General features: G+C 46.8%; 1 protein-coding gene across 7 annotated transcripts in view; it reads right to left on the bottom strand.

Moving 5' to 3' along the window:
• The window catches only part of MRAS (muscle RAS oncogene homolog), a 39608-nt gene extending 28488 nt beyond the window's left edge, over positions 1-11120 (bottom strand). For 2 of the 7 annotated variants that reach the window (XM_064718152.1, XM_064718155.1), the window contains exons 1-2: positions 10796-10921; positions 10383-10562 (exon numbers count right to left, since the gene is read on the bottom strand). The gene's annotated coding sequence lies outside the window, so the exon portion shown is untranslated. Of the gene's footprint in view, positions 1-10373; positions 10563-10708; positions 10923-10997 lie in introns of those variants that run through there. The other 5 variants (XM_064718153.1, XM_064718159.1, XM_064718158.1 and 2 more) reach the window with 5 other exon arrangements.
• Positions 11121-14939: the final 3819 nt, after the last annotated feature.

Raw genomic sequence — 14939 nt, 5'->3', positions numbered from 1 at the left:
CTATGCATGTACAGTGCCATTATTTTTAAACACCAAGCAAAGAGATTATGGATTAGTCTTAGTCTTGGCCATCCATATAAATCTCTGATTTGCATCATATTTTATATACCAGACTCACAGAAACAGCAAAAAATTTGGATTTGACCCTTCCTTCTTTGCACTGCAAGGGACACAGACCCTAACACAGAGTTATCCTCTTATACTTCAGCACCTTCAATGACAATTCAGACTTCAAATTTTAAATAAAACACAGCTATAGATATTGGTTTTTTATATCGACCTAGCGAGTGATAATATAACACAAGGTGATTTAATCTTGACACACGTCTGCATATAAAAATATCTCTATTAAAATCACAGATAGAGACAGCATGGATGGCAGCCACTTGAAAAAAATAAAATAAATAAAGCCCCAAAGCATTAAGGCCTTGTAAGGGACAAGATTACTTTCATCCTGCCACAGCATGTTTCAATTTAACCACTGCATCTCTCAGCACTTTTGGTTCATATTCTTTTACCACACAGAGACACAAGTTTGGTATACGCCCAGCCTTAGGAAGGGGAAATGGTATTTTGGGTCACCAGTTCCACCCACCCATCCACTCAACAAGGCTTTTGAAGTGCACCAGTCCCAAACAGGAGCCAGAATACATTAGCCTGGGGTCAGGAGGGCTTGGAGAGCCTGAGGCTGGGAGATATTTCAGGAGTTTTTTGGGTCCAAGTGGCTTTGTCAGCAAGTCCTTTGCCTCCTGCTGCCCATGAGAACACCCTGCCCAGGGCTGCTGGCATGTCTGCCCCAACCATGGACCCCAGCAGGCGTTTCCTCAGCCTTTTTGTCACTGCCTTGAAGGTGGCAGGCCTCCAATCACTGCCTAAGTTCAGCTCTTCACTGCTCTGGCTGAGACAGCTCCTCTTTGTCCCTTCTCACCTCCCAGCTATGCCAGTTCATCTTCATGAGTCTTCTCAAGCCTACGTGAACTGCGGCTCCTGTGACTTTGCTCTATTCTCTTTTACCCTAAATCAGAGAGAGAGAGAGAGGTGCTCCCAGAGTTTTGTGCAGTAGAAGGATTTATTCTTATGCTGCACAAAACCAAACAGATGCTTCAACACAGGATATGCCCGAAAACACAATTTTTCTGCTTTGCTTCGACAGCCTAGCATTTATTTCCATATTCTCGTGAGGCTGGTATGTAAACAACAGAGAGTAACTTGCTGTGCTCAGGAGACCTTAAAATAAGAGTCCTGTTTCTCTGCCCTCCTGGATCCAGTAAGTCATCCTCCTGAGGTTCAAAGAGTTTCTGGAACTCATAATTCAAAAATCCATGGAATAAAAACAGGGTTGCTGGAGATCTTTACCAACAGAAAAGTAGGTTGAAACTGTTCTGTTATTTAATAATTCAAATCCCAGTTGCCTAATTAAACAGGCTTGCTACATTGCAAAAAGAATAAGGAATTACATATTCTCTTAGCTAACTTGGCCGATTAGCATGAAAGCCTTTTCATGCTCCACAGGCATTTGGTCCAAGGAAAACTTTTGAAAACAGACTTAATACTCTACAAGTAAATCTCATGTAACAAAACCCTTGCTGCTCACAGGACTAGGGTGATGCAGCAGCTTGTCAGCATCCTTGTGCTTCCTGGAGCTGTTTTGCAGGATGCACAGAAGAAGCAATGCCCAGCAGAGCATCTCAACAGAGCATTCAGTATCTCTTTGGGCCTGCCCAGAGCTCAAGAAAAGCAAATGGTCTGCACAGTTCCTCATGCCTGACATAGTCCCTGTTTGCAGATTAGATCTGAAAGCATCCACAGCATGTGGAAGAAACACAAGTCTCTCTCAAAGCACTCTGCCCTTGAGCTACAGAATATTTTCTTAGAGACGTACTGCTGCAAATACTTATTCAAGTCCACCTTGTCCTCCAGCTGATCACAGCCTCTGGATGCTCGAATTCCAAGCTATGATCCTTCCTTAGCTACCACCAAGGTCTCTTCAGGTGAAGTGCACACAGTGGGCTCAGGCAATACCTGCCTTGTTGTCCAAGGGCAGCTGTGTCAGATGCAGGGAGGTACCTTAACAACGAGATCATGCACTATTCTGAGAGCTACAACAGCAGTGTTTGACCTTGCACTGCTGCACAAAAACAGTTCGCAACAGCTGAGGGTTTTTCCAGAGCACTGGGGCATGTCTCCTCCTGCTCCAAGGTTAGTTAGGGATTCTTGTCCCTACGAAACACCAGCAGCCACAAACCAGCCTCAGTCTGCAACTGCAGTCAGCAGCAAGCACTGCTGAGCCAAAGGGATTCCTTCAGTGATCTCCCTGCTCCCAGTTCATCACCCTGCAGCACAAGCTCTGTGGATGCCCGTAGGTCTCTTTCTGGGATTGAGTGCTTGGGTATTGAATAACATCTTCCAAAGAGTCCTGCTTTATAGACATGTGTTCCCCACCCAGCAAGTGCTGCACTTAGGCTGGTGACACCAATACTTCCATAGCAAGTATTACACAAGACATCAGCTACATATTTTCTGAAGATCACAATCTCTACTAAACTGCCAGCTGTCTATGCAGACCACTCAAGAGCTATCTGGGTATGCTAAGGACAGATGACAGACCCGATAATAGTGTCTCAATGTGACCAAGAGATTAAATTCCATCTGCATCCTGTTACTTTTGTCATTTCGTACCCCTTCAGAGTGAGTGTTTCAACAGCCAACTGGTAAAGAACTTGTATCACAAGATCACAAGTTTACAGGAAAAAAATCCTTTAAATGCTTTCTTGAAGTCACCAGGTACCTGAAGGCATGCTACAGTGGTGTTTTAGTTGCTCTTTAAGTGGGAAGGCCAGTTCAAGAAAAAAGTGGCTGTGATTCCCACTACACTGATGTCCATTAACATCCTTTTATTCTGAAATGGGTGGGTGTTTGTTCCAGCTATTGCCTATCATCTGTTGCTCACCATGAGGCTTAGAGCTTCCAGCAGTGCAAAGAGCAGATCCCTATTCAAAAGCCTTTCAACCCCTCTTATAATTGCAAGATGAACAAGTATTTGTTTCCATAAACCAGAGCATGCCTTGCACTGGAAAACAAAAGAGGTTGCAATAGTGCACCACTCAAAACTATATCCAAGGAAGATTAAACACATTCACTTTCATACTGATATGAAAGTATGAAAGAAAACAAAAAAAATCACAAGAAAACAAAATTTAAAAGTCCAATAAAGCTGAAGATTTCACTTTAATAATTATTTTTTGCTCACTTCAAAACCTTCTCCTTCCAATAAGTGGATTACACAGAGGATCTGCAGAGCCTCTTGCTGTTGCCAAATCTGCATTTTTTGGACACATGGCACTGTCAGGGTTTGTTCACAGAGTCCCTCTCCATACTCCATTGCTGGCTCACCCACCACTGAAATCCTGCTCCCAGTCCTTCCCATAGCTGTGACAGGAGCTGAGGCATGCTGGCAAGCAGATGCCTGGAAAGCTGAACCCACTGGCGCTCTCAATCTCATCGCAATTTCATTAAAGAACTTTTAAATAAAACAAACTCCAACATTTGCACTTCATGATTAAGTGGAAGCCAACTGAATTAGTGTCAAGGCATGCCATAAGTGAAAGCATCCGAACCCTGGCATCCCTGTGACCCTAGCCAGCTCTGAAAGGAAAGCTCCAGCAGCTTGTACCACAGCAGACCCTGACACTACATCTCCTTGGGAGTGCAGGAGAAGCTGAGACATGCCAGGCTCTGCCTGCTCCCACTCAGGGCACAGGTATCCATACCTATGGTGCTGCAGGCATGGCCTGGGAGGCACAGCAACATTCCTGCCCTGGCAGTGGGCCAGGAGTGACTTCCCAGTGGCAGAGTAATAACCACTGGGAGCAAGTCAAGCTCCTGCCCGAGCCCAGGGAAGCCGGCAGCACGGAGTGCTCCCGGGTTTCCCAAGAGGAATATTTCACTGTAACCCACACACAGTACATGACATGGGCCCCAGGCAAGGCACTGCATGACTTACAGCTGACTTCAGCAGGCTTTAGTTTGATCCATAAATCCTCTAGACACTTCACAAGAATGTCGCTCAACTCCCACTGCCTTCAGCCTCACAAGAGGTAGACATAAATACTTAGCATTAGCATAGCTCCCCATGACTCATTTTTTCTCCTTTTTAAATATAGCATCCTATAAATGTGGATACATTCTGAGCAATAAAACTCACATTGTTACTGTTCATCATGCAACCATAACAAAAAATTCCTCCTGCCAGCTTTGGACAAGTTCCTCCACCAAACTCCAAGCACTGGTGACCCTCACATGGCTGAGATGGAGCAGTGGAAACTCTGCTCCATCAGGGAACCCAGGCAGCACAGGGACTCAGCACTGTGGCAGCAGATGTGCAGCTGGGCAGGAAGCTCCATCATCAACCCAGCCACTCATATCAACTTTATTAAGAGGAGCAGAGCTGCTCTGGGTACAGGAAGAGCAGGGATTTGCCAGAGAGGAACACAGTTCAGTAGCTGAGAAGCAGCCTGTGCCCGTCTTGGGGAAGCCACTCACTGAAGAAGTGGTGGTGGAGGCATCTCTAGCTGGGGGATGCTCCCCACTCCTCACCTTCCCCAGACACACACCACCCCCCTCCATCGCCAGGCTTGAGCTTTCTTCCTTAGAAAAGCCAAACACACATTGCCTAGTCAAGCAAATGCCACAAGCTGCATCAGAAGCACCAAGGAAGAATCAGATGGGAAAAGCATGGACCAGAGCTTGTTGATTTTCATGAGAATCAAGACTGAGCACCCTCCTGCCTGTCCTGCTGCAGACTTTCTTGAGTGATCAATCCCTCATGCTGTGTTTAGCTTTACTGAATACTTCAGTTCCCTAGCTGTACAAATGAGATAAATAGCAGGTCCCTATCTCACAGGTATGCTACAAAATAAATAGATTTTGCATTACAAGTGTTACAGGAATGCTTTAAAACTTGCACAAGTATCAAGACTAATCCATCACTGCTCATAAAGAACCCTAGGACTGATAGCAAATTAAAATCTTACCTACACAAACATTAGAGTATGCAAGACTGTTTTCTTAGTTTATCTGCTTCTGCTGATAACCATGTTTGCCCCAGTGCTTGAACTGCTCTAGTCACAAGCTGTTTGAGTTAAGTGCACCAAATCCTGGCTAGAGAAATACATGCTTTGCTCTGTCTACAACAACAGCTGAGACATCATTCATCCTCTCAGCTGTCCTAAAGGCATAGCTGAAAATGCATGCCCATATCCATCCTGCTGTCAGGTGACTGAAAAGTACACTTTTACCTCTTGGACCTCTCTAGTAAGATTACCCATGAGAATTTATTTACCACAGTATTTTTCTAATTGTCTCTCCAACACTCTTATTTAATATCTGAAATAAGTGGAGTGGAAGAGCCACCACTCTCATCCTAGAAACTGTCATTTTAAAGACAAGATAAACAGAAGCCTTTGCTTAAAACTTCCAGGAGTGTGTGTAGCTTAAAAAGCTAATTGCTTTTTAAAATAATGACTAAGACTCTGAGGAATCTAACTCCCAAAGTCACACAGGTAGTTTTGAATATGTTACCCTTTCAGAGTAATTATGCCATCAAAGTTCCAGTCAAGAGCTGATGAGCGTTACTAATATATGCTGATGAGAGAGCCTGAAAGACCTTCTTGGTTTATTTACACTTCAGTAAATCAGAAAGCACACCAAGACTTATTTTCACATACAAGAGTAACAGACCTGACCACAGGGATATTTAAGGAGGTTAACCCACAGCCCAGGGAGCAGGTTTACTGTAAACTGGCTGCAAGCTGATGCTGTTGTACTTGTTTTCACTGGAGATGATAGAAACTTGGAGCAGCTGTTTGGACCTCAGTGGACTAGCACCAGTCATTACAAAAAACAGTGGTCTGGCCCATTACCTGAATCATTACAAGTCACCATTCAGATGCAAAATAGTCCCCAGGCAGTCCTCAGTGACATTTATCTCTAGACCAAGGACTAGGCAGATGCAGTCAAGAGCTGGGATGAAGAAAGAATAAACCATTTTTACCACCTTGCATAAAGTAATATATTTGGTACAACATTCTTTGCAGAGGCAGACTTTCTCAAAGAGAAGGCAAGGTAGGCACTGTGTTATTTGGGAAAAGGTGAAAGAGTGCCAGGAACTTTTTAAGCTGCTCTACAGTAGAAGAAAGTACAAGAAATTATTTAAAGATTTTACTCTTGAGCCCATCAATGTCAAACAAATTCCAAGGTTAACAAATATAGCCAAAAATTAATATGTAAATTGTACAAGCACTGAACATTTCTGCTGGTCAGTTCTGGCCAGAAGAGAAGTAGCAGGAAGGGGAAGGGGAATCCCATCCAAGACAGTCTCAGATACTTCAGAAGGCATCTAAGTATCTCAGCTATATTTATGCTCCCAACACACCCACAAAGAAATAACTTCTACTTCCCCATTTTAGAAAGAAAACTGGACTTAGTGAAAGGCAGGTTCATTGGTACCTGTAAGAGTTGCTGAGCTTAGCCTACCTACCTTTGGCCAAGTTGTGACAGAGAAAGTACTTGGGGGCAGTTTCCCATCCCTTCACCTAGCTCCAGGAATTGGGCTGGTGTCTCAGGTGGAACCTTTGTGCCTGTGCAGCACAAAGCACCACTCACTGGAAAAGCAGTGTCTGAAGCAGTAAAATTGCAGGAGAGGTCAGTAACGAGTACTCTAAGTAGAGAAAATTACTCAAAAATATTGTTAACCTCCCCCAACCCTGTCTCTACCCCTTCCCTCAATTGTTATTTCAGGAGACATATTTTTGTACAATTATTTCATTTCCTAATGAATGGCAAACTGGCTGCCTGTTCTATCTCTATGCAAGATTTCCATATATATTACTCCTCCACTGACATTTTCTCACACATACACAGATCAGCAATTGCTCCACTACATTCTCAAACAGAGAATAAAAGAGCCATAAATCTCTAAAAAAACAAGTATGCCAAAAAATTCAGCATCTGAAGTTACAGCTGCTCATTTATCCTCTCTGTTCAGAAAGAGCTAGTCTTGGCTTATTGCAGATATTTTTGAAGTGGACAGTGTTGCTCTAGATTTACTTTGGATACAGACACTCAGGATGTGACCCACTGGAGCACTGGAACTTTGTTTCCCCGCAGAGCAAAATACAGCCAGTGACATTCAAGTAGAACAGGAAGGCTATTCTTCCCTCCCCAGTAAGCATCTTCTTTCAAGCACCCCTGTAAGCAACAACAGGAGAAAGAAGCAACAGCTCCACCAAGGAGTGGGCTCATGTTCCTCCCATCTGCCAGTCCCACACTCATTCTGTTTTCACTTGGACCAAATCCTCCCAAGCCTTCTGCTTTATACCTCGTTAAATTTGGGTGCTTCATACAACAAAAATAATGTCATCCATCTTTGCAAGGTTACTTTCAAGGCACATTTCCATATCTTTCAACACCATTCTCTTCCTCAGCCCTACCTTGGAAGCTGGAAAACTAATACCTATTTTTCACATTGAATGTGTCCCCTGAATCCCAATCGACTTATTTATGACAGTAAAAGCTTATGCAAACACCTCCACCATGCAAAAACAGACCCCTCTTCATTCCTGTGGGTTCATGTTAATATTCTCCACCTCCAGAGTCCCGAAGAACTCCCTGCATTGAGAGCTGCCCATTTCTATGCTGAGGTGCAATCCCCCCTAACTGTGCACATAAGAGAGGTAAAGGGATGAGTGGTCATGGAGGAGTTACAATGCTGAGGCAAAAGCAGCTCCACAAAGTGTAGGGACACTGGCTGAAGGCCCTGCATGGCTCCAAAGGCTGAGCAAGTCTGAAGCAAGGAGCCATCAGAAGTGACAGCTTAGCTGAAGCAGTGACAAACAAATAAACCAGGCAAAACCAGATTATTAAGAGTGGCCAAGCTGAAGTCTGGAGCCTAAAACTTTTACAGGGCATACTGATTCATCCTAATGAACTGACTCACCTGGAGCCAGTAGGGATGCCAGGCTTGGCAGCTTGGGTAGAAGATCTTGGCTTGAATCCAGCTACCAAAAGGACTTCACACCCAAGGAAGGAAGATAAAAATGAAAGGGCAGAATTGATTAAAGCTTAACAGTTTTCCTCAAGGAGTCTTCTAGAATTAAGAGAAGGGAGTGGAGCATCTGCTCAAATGTTGTCAGCCCAGAAACACCACTAGGAGCACATGGAGCAGCTAATGGGCCAGAGAGGACTTGGGTACAGGACGCTGCAGTTAAAGAGGAGCGTAAGAAACCCAGCACAATGACAACAATAATGAATCATCACACTTATTTTTTCTATATCCACCTGCCTTACATTGCCTTTGTCAATTACAACACCAGCTCAGTGAAGGACTCATCCTCCTCCTCTCATTCCCCAAATGCCATTTTTCCACCAGGTCCCCAAAAAAAAAAGGGTAGTGAGAAGGAAGAAAGTCTTCTCTAATCACCTTCTGATACAATGCTATTCCTCCCTAGTGTTAGCCTCAGTCCCAGGTTAAGAAAAGAACATCCAAAGCAACACATACCAAGAAGTTCCCCCCAAAGAAGGCAAGTTTAGTTTCTGCAATTCTTAGAATTCTCTGCAAAAAATTTGGAGCTTGTGAAAATACCCACCAAAAACTTCAATAAATAGAACTGCCTCTCAGATAATTTCTGAAAAGAGGTGCTGGGCCAGCTCTGACCCAGCTGCTCTGGTGCAGGAGTGGTGTTAGTGGCGTGTTTGGCCCTCTGCAATCTGGGTATACACTCTTATCATATTGGATATCTCCTGGAATGGAGGAGCAAAACCAAAGAAAGACAAATTGATGCAGAACTACAATATGAAGCTATTCATATCTATTTTCTACATACGTTATTATTTTTAAGGAGATACTGTCAGCTTGGTATTTTCAGCTCAAATATCCAGAAAGAAATCTTACCTCTCTTAGGCAGTCTGAGGCTCTACTACAGAGAGTTTTTCTTTAAAGCTGTTACTTCGCGCAATTTCCTTGCCACACCCCTTGTTCTTTCTCTTATCTTTCTCCTAGCCTTTCTTAAATTAACAGACCCCGTTTTTGCAAATCCATTTTAACAGATTCAGAGCAAGATACAAGTACCTTTCATAAAGAAAAGTAACAGTTTTAGGCATTTGAAATGCATCTCTCTTATGCAAAAAAGAGCCTGAGCTAACCAGGTTATTTCAGAGTGAAACCTTAGAAAGCACATCTATAGCTGATCCAACTATAAAGTTGATTCACATTTCTTAATATCAACTCTTGTATGAACAACAGTTTCCAGGTAAGATGTACATGAACATTTCCAGCCAATAGCATCCTTTTAAGCCTGCTGACAAAATCTGAATTTAGATGATTTAAGCTACCTGAGAACTTGGTGGCTTAGATTTTTGTATTTCCGTGGCATTACTGGAGATCAGTGCCAGCTGACAGTGCTGAAGGGCTGCAGCTCCCTGTGCTGGGAGAAAGCCTGACGCCGGGGTCAAGGCTCTCCTGTGAGCTTTGCTCTTCCAAGAAAAGCCCTGTCTGCACTCGGACCTGCTGGTGTGAAGTCCCAATTTGTTGCACGACAAGGAGAGTCACTGGAGCAGAGGAGCGCAGGATGCTTGAGAGTGATCCACTCAAGGTCTAACACTTAACTTGCTCCTCAGCTTGCAGCCAGCGTGGCTTTAGCTTAAGTTTCTCTCTGTCTAGGAAGCAGAGCTTCTTCATACGTTGTTTCTAGGGCTCTTGAGCCATTGATTAAAGTAAATAAACAAACAAAAAACCTACAAGTTTTCTTTCTAATCCTCAGCAATCCCAATCACAAGGTCCTAAAAATCCTTGTCCTATCTGTGGTTCAGTTTGTTTTCTTACAGCAGAAAGTATAAAAGCAAAGTAAAAGTAAAGTAAAACCAGGAAAAAAAAACCAAACCAAAAAACCAAAACTAACCAAATCCAAACCCGTACCTCCTCCTTTCTCTGTAATTGAAGATAGCATCTCTATCAATCTAAAAGTTATGGAAGGTTATTCAAAGTACTCAGTGATCCAAGAGCAATTTTAATGCAAGATAAGAATCCTCGGCATACCCAGATCACATCCATACACACCCGGGGTAGGAAAGTAAAAAAAATATCGTGACTCTGAATCTGTGGCGGCGGGAACAACCCCTAACACAAGCTTACTTACAAAGATCTTCCATTACACCGCGTAACTCAGAGCGAGCCCTCTCCCCAGCGCTCGCCCTGGAGCAGGCACGGACCGCACGGCGCTCCAATCATAGCACCATACATTCCCTTTCCCCGGCTCTCAGGGGGCACGGACTCCGAGCCCCCCGCAGCCCGCCCGCCGCACGGAGCTCCCCCGTACCGTCCGTACCGTCCGTCCCTCGCCCGGCGTCCGGCGCTGCCGCCAGCGGCGGCTCCGCGGTGACAGTCGGCGACAGCGCTTTGCTCCCGACACCGAGCTGCGGCCAGGGAAAGCGGCGGTGCCCGGGGCGCGCTGCTCCCGACGGCGGGGCTCATGCCAGCATGGGGCGCCGCATTTCAGCAGGAATCGCTGTGGGGAGAGGAAAGAGGCAGAGGGGGAAGCCCCGCCGCGGTTACCGCCGGGTGTCACGGCGGTCCCGCCCCTCCCGCGGGCTTGTCACGCGTGGAGCGCCGAAAGTGCGCGGCGCTGTCCCGCGGAGGACGGGCAGAACGCACCCGGGTTATTGTTTGTTTGGCCGTGTCCCCCCGCCCCGCTCACAGAACGGAGCGGCGCCGCTCCGAGCCCACTCCCCGCCCGCTCACCCGGGCTGCGGGGCCGCGCCCTCAGCGCCCGCCCTAAGGCGGCCCGGCAGCGCTCTGGCCCAGGCGGCCGCGGCCGCGCAGCCCGCGCCCGCCATCCCTTATATCGCCGCGGCGGCTGCTATAAATAGCCCGGCCCCGCCGCCGGGGGCCGGGCCGGGCGCCGCCGAGGGGGATTCGCGGCGGAGCGGGGACCCGCCGTCACCTGCGGCTCGGCCGCGATGGCCGCTCGGGCCGCGCGTGGGGGTCGCTGTCCGGCGGGCGCGGCGGCGGCGCGGCTCCCGGGGGCCCGGGCCCGCGCCCGCCGACCCCCGGCGCGGCAATGGGCCCGTCCGCCGCCGCCGCGCGTTAAGGTGGAGCGGAGCGGGGCGGCAGCGGCGGCGGCACCTTAAACCGCTCGGGCCGCTCTCCCCGCCCGGCACCCGGGCCCCACGGGGCTGTGGCTGAAGGGGAGCGGACCGACCCTCCGGCCGCCGGGTTTGTGCAGCCGCCAGCGAAGGAGGAGGAGGGGGAGAGTAAAGAGCCGGTTCTGTCTGACGGACGGGGCAGCAGCCGGAGGGCACGGACTGCCACAAGCGCCGTTCAGCCGCATGAACACGGCACACACCGAGCCTTTGAGAACCAGCTACTGTGCGCACACAACTCCCCTTCTCCCTCTCCCCCATATAAATATATCTGTTGATATATTCATACTTAATACGAAGAAGCTTCATCGACTTTAATCCCAATAAGAGAATTCGTGTTTAATACACCAGAGCTCATCCTATATAGCACTCGGGGGACACATAGGCAGTGGTTACTTTTCTTACCTCTCATTTGTGCCCTTGACTGACACTGGGAGGCAGAACCAAAGCAGCACTTCCCATGCCACCTGTGGGCTCCCTTGCCACCTCAGACCTTGCACCTGACACCAGCAAAAGCTCTGCTCCCGCTCCTACACACACTTAGTGACACATGCTGCCCTCACAGAGGATGCTAGGGATGGCTGTGTGAGAACAATCCATGGCAGGAAGGATGTGTCCTACCACAGGAGCACCTTGGGCACAACCCTGGGTGGTGCTCAGGTACAGACTGAGTGCCCACAGCATCTCAGAGGGTACATTTAGTCACCTGCAGATTAACCATGCTAGGTCAGGGCTTACCTCCCTGGTGGTGCGCAAAGCAGAGGTACAGGAACTCAAAATGTTTCTTAAACCCAAGTGAACAATCCCAGCTCTCCTCCTGTGCTAAATTAGCATTCTGTACACTCCAGTAGTCCCCAGAAAGATCTACCCAAGGAGTCTGGCACAGCACTGTGGCATGCACAGAACAAGACAGCCTCCTTGCTCTCTTTCCACACCTGTAAGAAGCAGAGAGAAGTGTACTGCCATTTTACAAACAAGATATGTGAGTATCTGCCTCAAAACCTGCATAGGTCCAGCAGCACGGAAGAGGTGAGAGGGAGCAGATCAGGAGAACCCCACAGGTTTCTGAGCCAAACCATGGGACAGATTTGTTTTGTTCACATGAATTGACAGCTGGGTTTGTAAGATTTGCATTCGTCAAAAGGAGTCACATGTTTACACCTGAATTTGATGTGAAACAGCTTCTCTGTTAGTTACAAATTTTCCCTCTAGGACAAAACAGTCTCCTCATCATCCCAGAGCAGTGATGGAGGTGACTGGCTACGAGGAATCTGGTTTTTGCTATCAGCACATCTTGCCACCAGGGTGGGCAGAACTGGCAAAGCTGCACACAGCAGGCCATTTATACACCCTCAGAAGTGTGGAAATGCTGTCACTAAATGCTGGGGACACAGCAGTCCTGGGACTGCCAAAGACTTCAGGTTTAGATCTTTAAATCAGAGCATCCAGCTTTCTATTTGGGCATCTTAAACAAATCACCCTTCAGAGCTGCACATTTTTACTTCTGTGGAGATAGCTGCATTTGCCAACCAAGCCAAATATTCAGACACCTAAATCTGAAAATCTCTGATGCATTTCATACTAAAGTCAGTAACACCTGACAGGAAAAGCCTGTGGCCTGGCTCCTGTATGTCAGGTATCTGTATGTCAGGTTGTTGCTCAGCTCTCAGTAGCCTTCCTATCATAAGAAATACTAAAATTATGGATGGAGGAAAGCAAAAAGTCATCTTTCAATTCCATCCAGTATCTGGAGCAGCATTTAATTTCTTGTAGTGCGTATTAGTTAACAACATTGCTAAAGGGGAATTGCTGCTGTGGTTGAGCGCTTATAAAATACAACTCCTTTTAAAGTGCATTTTTGTATCCTGCTGAGTCACCCCAAGGAGCCCTCAAACAAAGCATCATGTTCAGTTTGACAGCAGAGGCAGTGGCATCAAGAGCCTCCCCTTTACCAGCCCTCCCTGGGGGGATGTGAGTGCAGGATGGGTGACACTTCAAACCTTGGAACGAAATAGAAAGCTAAAAGAAAAGAGTGCCTTAAAATTTCAGCCAACGTTTCCCCCATACAGATTTCAGCACATGACATTTCCAGTCTGTTTCAGCTTCAGTGACTAGATTAAAGTGACCATGCAACCTCTGAACTCCTCAAGTCAGATTATACTTCAGGCGAGCTCTCGCTAAATCAGAGGATGCATTATGTATGTAAGCATAGTATTTCACTATTAGGTCTAGATGAATGTGGCTGAATTATCCCATATTAAAGCTGAGTGGGTTAGGGCAGCATGAGCCTCTTAGCTTGTTTTGTTGGCAGCTGCCTTTTGGGCTGCTGGGGACACTTCCCTTGCCCAGGCTCTGCAGCAGGAGGTTGCAAACATAAGGCTTTGCACAGCACCACAGCAAGACAGAGACTATTTGCACAAAATAAATAAAAAAAAAAGAAAAAATAAAAAGAAAAAAAGGAAAAAAGTTTTCCTTTCAGGAACAGTGCAATGCATAAGATTTTTGTCAGTACAAGTTCCTGCTGGTGCCATATAGCCAGGGATAAGAGGTCACTTCATGGAAGTCAGGGGATGGAGATGGGGTTTGAGGGGATGCAGTGGCCCTCCCAAGAACTAACCCAAGGTGCTGCTGGCATCACTGTCTGGAGGACAGGCAGGTTGTACTGGAGCAGGGAACTGTACCTGCCTGCACCTTGCGGGGAAAAGCACCATCCTGCACCAGATTGGATCAGAGCAGAGCCCTGTGGGCTTGACCCTTGGTGTTGAGTTTGGAGAAGAGCACAGAGACCACAGCCTGAGCTCTGTCAGATGGCACAATCTCAAATGAGCTGCAAAGGAAAACGTTGAAGTGTTCCTACACTGCCAGTTGACTCCAAACCTGCATGAAGACAATGCAGTAGCTTTGCTGCCACTGTGGGTCCAGTTGGTCAGAGAAAGCAGATCAGACCTTCAGGCTATGGATGAACAATATTGCTCTGCTTCTATGGACCAGGAACAATGAAGCCATAACAACTGAGATTGATTTCACCAGATTTCCCTGGTGCTTGGCACAGACCATGGTGAAGCTGCTTAGCAGTAGAGGACATCTAGTGATATTCCCATGCAACTACATAAACTACATCAACTGATAGAATTTCTCATGTGACTTCCTCAGAGTCAGCATGGCTGGAGATGGGACATGGAGTGGCTGTGACAGCTGCAGGAGGGCTGGGACAGGCTGACCATGAGCACCCTCTATAAATGGGTCACAAAGAACAAACCTCCTGAGAGGCTTAGGGAATATACAGTGAGGGCACAGGTAGGAAGCTCAGGGGAGCTGGTGCAAGGGTGCTGCAGGGGTGCTGCATCTTTTAAGGAGACATTACAGGGGGGTGCAGAGCTTTTATTTCTACAGCAAAGACCATGTAAACTGGGATACAGAGATTAAAATCGGCCGTTTTCTTTCAGGAGTCTTTGCTCTTATCTCAATTTGCCTTTCATGTGACTCATCCTGAGCACATGCTGCAAACATCAGCCTCAAGATCAAGATTTTTTTTCTCTACTACAAGAGATCAGCCCTTTCTCCATGCCCTTTTACAGCCTGCTGCTCTTTGTTCTAGGAAGGATACAAAGGATACTTCCCTCCTCTAGGTTATTTATAACAGGGGATTCTCTAGAAATGTTTTTCCAGACATACTCCAGGCCTAGGATCAGGAATTTGGCTGTGAAACAAAGAGACTGCCAATTTGGTTTCCAAAAAAGCAA

This window comes from Zonotrichia leucophrys, chromosome 7 (genome assembly GCF_028769735.1).
Source record: "Zonotrichia leucophrys gambelii isolate GWCS_2022_RI chromosome 7, RI_Zleu_2.0, whole genome shotgun sequence".
In the NCBI taxonomy this organism is placed as follows: Eukaryota; Metazoa; Chordata; class Aves; order Passeriformes; family Passerellidae; genus Zonotrichia; species Zonotrichia leucophrys.
The sequence above is the reverse complement of the archived record's forward strand: the minus strand, read 5'-3'. Positions and strand labels throughout refer to the sequence as shown.